Here is a 6,126-nt window from a genome sequence, read left to right as displayed (position 1 = left end):
CACTGACGAACTGTATCGGGTGACTACAACTCCTAGTAGCCTTCGCGCCACGCAAGGGGCGGGGATAGCCCCGCTGCGAGTTTGGTGGGAAGGACGTTGTTTCAAGAGTCCCTGATCTGATGGTGCGTTGTATTTTATTACTAACAGATACTAGCACCGACTTCATAAGGTGTTATGAGAATTAAATGATTTAGCATATGTGAAGCATTTCGGACAGTGCCTTGTACAAAATAAGCGTGTAATAAATAGCTAGTATTCATTCATTCAATAAATACTTGTTTATTGAGCATTTATTATCAACCGGTAGCATTCTAGGCACTGGGCAAAGTAGTGAACGAAATAGAAAAAGTCCCTAATTTTACAAGGAATTTATAGTATAGTGGAGTGGCACAATTAACAGGTAAATAGATAATTTCAGGTAATAAGCACCATAAAGTTATTAAAGTGACAGGTTAGATAGGAAGATTATTTTGGATAGGAAGGGCAAAGGTGACATTTGAGCTGAGATCCAAATGACAGGAAGGAGGAAGCTGTGCAGAAGGTCATCTAGGGAAAAAACATTCCTAACTCCTTTTCTGGGGAAGGGCAGGAGCAAGTCTGGGCCAGGTTTTAGGAATAAGGAGGCCACTGTGCTATCAACAAAGAAAGCAAGGCATTAATAGCATAGGAGTAGACAATACTAGATCATGCAGGTCCTTGTTGGCCTGTGGGTTTAAATCCAGGTGCGTTGGCTGAACCATCAGCAGGGGTTTTAGCAGCACAAGGACTGTTTTACATTTTTTAAGATGGTTTCATTCATTCATCATTTGCTATATATCTGGACCTGTGTTTAGTCTTGGAGGCATGATGCTCCCCTGAATAAAAAGTGGGAATTAAGGGGAAAGGAGGCAACTTTAGATAGAGAAAACAGTATGAACAAATTCCTGGGGACAGGAAAGCACAGGGCACATTCAGTGGCTGGTATATTAGGGTTAAAATGTGGCAGGACCTCTCCACATGTCCTAGCTTGTCACCTCTGTTCTCCTTCCTCCCTCCCGCTTCTCCTCTTTGTGTCTCTTTCTCTCCTTTCCTCCCTCCCTCTCTCTCTTCCCACAGAGCCACTTGATTCTGACATCAGCCTCTTTGCCTCTTTAAACAGATATGGAATGCACTGAAATTGCCAGTGAGGTAAAAGGTAAAGCAGATTGAGTGAGATGAAGATTAACGTCATTGAAGATGAAGAAATGCAAATTCATACTAAAGTAAAGCTACTGATTTTAGAGTGGTTTCCTGTTACTTTCAAGACCCCGATCATGTGCAAAGGAAAAATCATACCAAACTATTTTTTTACTAATCCTTTACCAAGTCATTATGAAAAATTTCAATTTAACAGAGAAGGGGATTTTTAAGTAAACTTTTTTTGTGAAGTGTAACATAGATGCGGATAAGTGACATCATAAGTACACAGCTTGATGAGTTGTCACAAAGCAAGCACACCTGTGTAACCAGAGTTCACATTAAGAAACAACATGACCAGATCCCCTATCCAAGTTCCCTTCTGGTAACCCTCTCCAGTCAATGCCCAGTAGGTTTCTGAAATTTTATTTTTTATCATGAAATATTTCAAACATAGAGACAAGAATAAAGGCTATTCTAATGAACATCTACATACTCTTAATCTACCTAGGATTGTCAAAACTTAATATGATACCACATAACACGTTTCTGTGGCTCATTTTTTTAAAGAAAAATAAAAAATACACTTGGGACATTCTAGGTAAATGGAGGTCTTAATGAACAAGGTTCATTGTACATCCACAAATATCTTTAAAAGTACCTAGCATGTGCAAGATACTTTCATAAAATTATCTCTATTTTAAAACAATGCATGTACATGATCCCAAAATGTAAATGATACAAAAGAATTACAGGGAAAAAACTCTTCCCACCTCTGACCTCTAGTTCCTCAGCTTCTATCCCTAGAAGCAAACATAATTATTTGTTTATAGTGCAATTGTCTAGATGTCTCTGTCTATATATATATATATATATATGTACTTAAAAGGATATAGATATATGTGTGTATGTATAAGAATTATATAGATAAGAATATATACAGTAATCCTTCCTATTCACGGGAGATATGTTCCAAGACCCCCCCACTGGATGCCTGAAATCGGTAGTACTGAGCACTATGTGTACTTTATCTTTTTCCCTATACGTAGATATTTGTGATAGAGTTTAATTTATATATTAGGCCCAGTAAGAGGTTAACAATTACTAATAGTAAAATAGAACAATTATACTGTAATAAAAGTTATATGAATGCTGTCTGTCTCTTCTCAAAATATCTTATTGTACTATACTCACTCTTCTTGTGATGATGTGAGATGATACAATGCCTATGAAATGAGATGAAATGAAGTGAATGACGTAGGCATTGTTATATAGCATTAGCTACTACAAGGGCTACTTAAACACAAGCACTGAGATACTGTGGCAGTTGATCTGATAAAACCTAACTAAGTGACTAATGGGCCGGTAGTGTATACAGTGTAGTTATGTCCTGGGTGGGATGGAGCGGGACAGCACGAGATTTCATCACGCTACTCAGAATGGTGCACAATTTAACTTGTAAATTGTTTATTTCTGGAATTTTCTATTTAATATTTTCGGACCACAGATGACCACTGGCAACTGAAACTTCAAATAAGGGAGACTGCTCTGTATGGATATCCAAAATTGGATATACTATATATGGATAGCTGATAGATATCTATATATGTATCCTTATCTGTATAATATTATACACACATATACACATATATCTATACACTTTTATGTATCTACATCTATGTAGAGAGACAGATTAATACAGGGGTCCCCAACTGGCGGGCCATGGAATGGTACCAGTCTGTGGCCTGTTAGGAACCAGGCTGCACAGCAGAAGGTGAGCAGCTGGTGAGCAAGCGAAGCTTCATCTGTATTTGCAGCCGCTCCCCAGCACGAGTATCACTGCCTCAGCTCCATCTCAGATCATCAGGCATTAAATCTTCGTAGGAGCACTAGTTCCTGGTGCCAAAAAGGTTGAGGACCATTGAATTAATAGATCTATCAATATCTATCTATATGTCTATATAGATAGAGATGGACTATATAGAGCCCCATTCTTTTTTTACACAAATCATAGCATACTTTATGTGCTCTTCTGCATGCTATTTCATTATTCATATATCTTGCAGCTCATTCTGTAATGCGTATGAATCTATCTTATTCTTGTACCATTGTACAAGACTATTGTACCATTATATCATAAATAATAAAATGCATTTCCTCAGACTCCTATTGATTAATTCTTCTTTTAAACCTTTACAACACCCCTGCAAGATGGGTATTATTGTCCAAATTTAAGAGAAGAGGATGTTGACATCCTCAGAGATCAAGTGACTTGCCCAAGTTTACATCGTTAGCCTGTATTCCAAGCCCAAAATTAATTACAGCCATCTAAACTATTGAGAGCTTTGCTGTTTTAGAGCTAGACCCCTAAAAATTTTTGAGTTGACACAACTTGGTCTTGTGAGTAGGATCGATGAAACTTAGGTCAGCAGAGCGAAGAAAACCTGATAATTTCTTCCTTTATGAGCATAACTAGGCTGTGTTATGGGAGCCAAAAAGAACATGGGTGGTTTTAATGGGTGAATTTAGTTAATGCCTAGATTTTGATGGGGTCATTAACGGCCCCAGAGCAGGAAGCACAACCTGGAGGAGCTTTGCTCAGTCTGGTGTCTCCGATTCACGTAGGCGTCACATTTCCCTTAGATTACTTCTCTTCCAGTTCCTGTCATAATGCAACCAACAAGCAGAAAAGTGGTAGTCATTACTGGCATCTGAATAGCAATTTCAAATACCATAAAGACATTTGAAACTCACGTCAGGTAGGCAGGAAAAGCAGCTATTACTAACCTCATTTTACAGATGAGAAAACCAAGACCAAAAGGGCAGGTGAGGGCTAACTTAGTGACAGCTCGAGGTCCTGAAACTGACCATAGCAGGACACATCATAATTGTGGAAGAGGAGTAGGCTGAGAGGAGGCAGAGAATGGAACTTGGGGAAGAGGAGGAGGTAGCGGTAGGACTCCTCTTTGGAACTAAATCCTAAGTATTATGCTCTTCCTATTCACTTAACTCCAGCCACTGAGGCCTCAGCTTTATCAGACCCAATGCCTAATTTTTAAAATAAATATCCTGAAACACTTTATAAAATTCAGAGGTAGTATAACCTCTGACACACAGTTTTATTTTGTGTGTGTTTTATTTTCCCAAATAGCCCTGAGCTCCTTGAAGACAGGGATAGAACTTTTTCATATGTCTCGGTATCACTCTCAGTGCATTTCACATGGTATGTTTTCAATAATGTGTTCTTTTTATTAGTAGTATTATTGAAAGACAACATACATACAGCTAAGTGCACCTACCGTTTTGACTTCTACCATCATCTATTGGTTTTGTCTGTTCTTGAGCTTCATATAAATAGAATTATAAGGTATGTCTTTTTTGTGTGTCTGACTTCTTTCAGAAGCCTATGAGATTCATCCATGTTTTTGACTGCTAGAGTCTTCAATTGTGTGACTATGCCACAATATATTAATTCTCCTGTTGATTTGGGTTGTTTCCAGTCTGGGGATATCATGAATAAAGCTTTTATCAATATATTTTTACAAGTCTTTTTGTGGACATGAATATTATTCTCTTGGGTGGGATAGCTGTGCCATAGAGTAAGTGTATAGTCTGCTTCAGTAAACTGCCATGCTCTAAGCGTATTTGTAAAGAAAAAAAAGAAAAATGCTTTTTATTAAAAATATGTATTTAAGTATGTAAATACTGAGACATGATTTCCCTCGAAGATATGAAACAATTCAGAGATTTGCACCTACTTGCAATGACAGAGAGAAGACAATTATAACATAAACAAATATTGCACTTTTTTCTTTATATTTGACATTTTGAAATAAGTATGTGTATATGTTCTTAGCATTTTTATATATAGTAGTCTCCTCTTATACATGGTTTCACTTTTCATAGTTTCAGTTACTTACGGTCAACCCTGGTCCCAAAATATTAAATAAAAAATTCCAGAAATAAACAATTTGTAAGTTTTAAATTGCATGCCATTCTGAATAATGTGATGAAATCTCACACCATCCTGCTCCATTTCAGTGAGACTTGGATCTTCCCTTCGTCTAGTTCATCTTCTCTGTATATGCTACCTGCCTGTTTGTCACTTAGTACCTGTCTCGGTTATTAGATCAACTGTTGCGGTACCGCAGTGTTTGTGTTCGTGACCCTTATTTTACTTCATAATTGTCTCTTGGGTGACACAAGAGTAGTGATGCTGGCAATTTGGATATGCCACAAGAAGCTGTAAAGTGCTTCCTGTAAGTGAAAACGTGACTACAGCATAAGAAGATATTTTGAGAGAGACTACATTCACATAACTTTTATTACAGTATATTATTATAATTGTTGTATTTTATTATTGTTGTTGTTAATTTCTTACTGGGCCTAATTTATAAATTAAACTTTATCATAGATATGTCTGTATAAGAAAAAATATAGTATATATAGGGTTGATTACTATCTACAGTTTCAGGTATTCAGGCAGGTCTTGGAATCTATTCCCTGAGAATAAGGGGGCAGGGCTACTGCATACTTAGAATCTCAATGAATGATGTAGCCAGAAAACAATGCGATTTGCTATGGGTGTTGCCTTCAGTGAGAGGATTTTCCACATATAGCAAATAGCTCTTGGTAAAGATTTAAACAAATCAAATACAATCTTCCTTCAGTGTACCTGGTAGTTGAATTCCGGGACAATTCAATGTATATTAAAACCAAGCAAGATATACTTTGAGCTCACTATAAAATGAAGTTAGATTGTTGGCCTCTATTGTTAGATATCTGTGGGGACACTGAGAAGCCACTCAGGGGTAGAAAAATTACTCTTCATGTAGGACAATACTGCACATGTCAGAATGGCTTGGCCCTCACTCTCTCAGGGCACTGTCCCTATTCACAGCGAGATTCAAAACACCCACCAACTTCCAAAGTGACCATAGGAGACAGTACCACCCCACCGAGAACAATTCT

General features: G+C 37.5%; 1 long non-coding RNA gene across 2 annotated transcripts; it reads left to right on the top strand.

Annotated features, from left to right (window-relative positions):
- Position 1: 1 nt before the first annotated feature.
- On the top strand, positions 2-1,259 carry LOC120620136 (uncharacterized). 2 transcript variants are annotated; one of them, XR_005657748.1, is made up of 2 exons: positions 2-122; positions 1,139-1,259. It is a non-coding gene; the product is annotated as an uncharacterized LOC120620136 (long non-coding RNA). The 2 variants fall into 2 exon arrangements; XR_005657747.1 differs by having other exon boundaries at positions 8-122; positions 1,096-1,259.
- The last annotated feature ends 4,867 nt before the right edge of the window (positions 1,260-6,126 follow it).

Source organism: Pteropus medius, unplaced genomic scaffold, assembly GCF_902729225.1.
Source record: "Pteropus medius unplaced genomic scaffold, Ma_sr-lr_union100, whole genome shotgun sequence".
NCBI lineage: Eukaryota > Metazoa > Chordata > Mammalia > Chiroptera > Pteropodidae > Pteropus > Pteropus medius.
The sequence above is the reverse complement of the archived record's forward strand: the minus strand, read 5'-3'. Positions and strand labels throughout refer to the sequence as shown.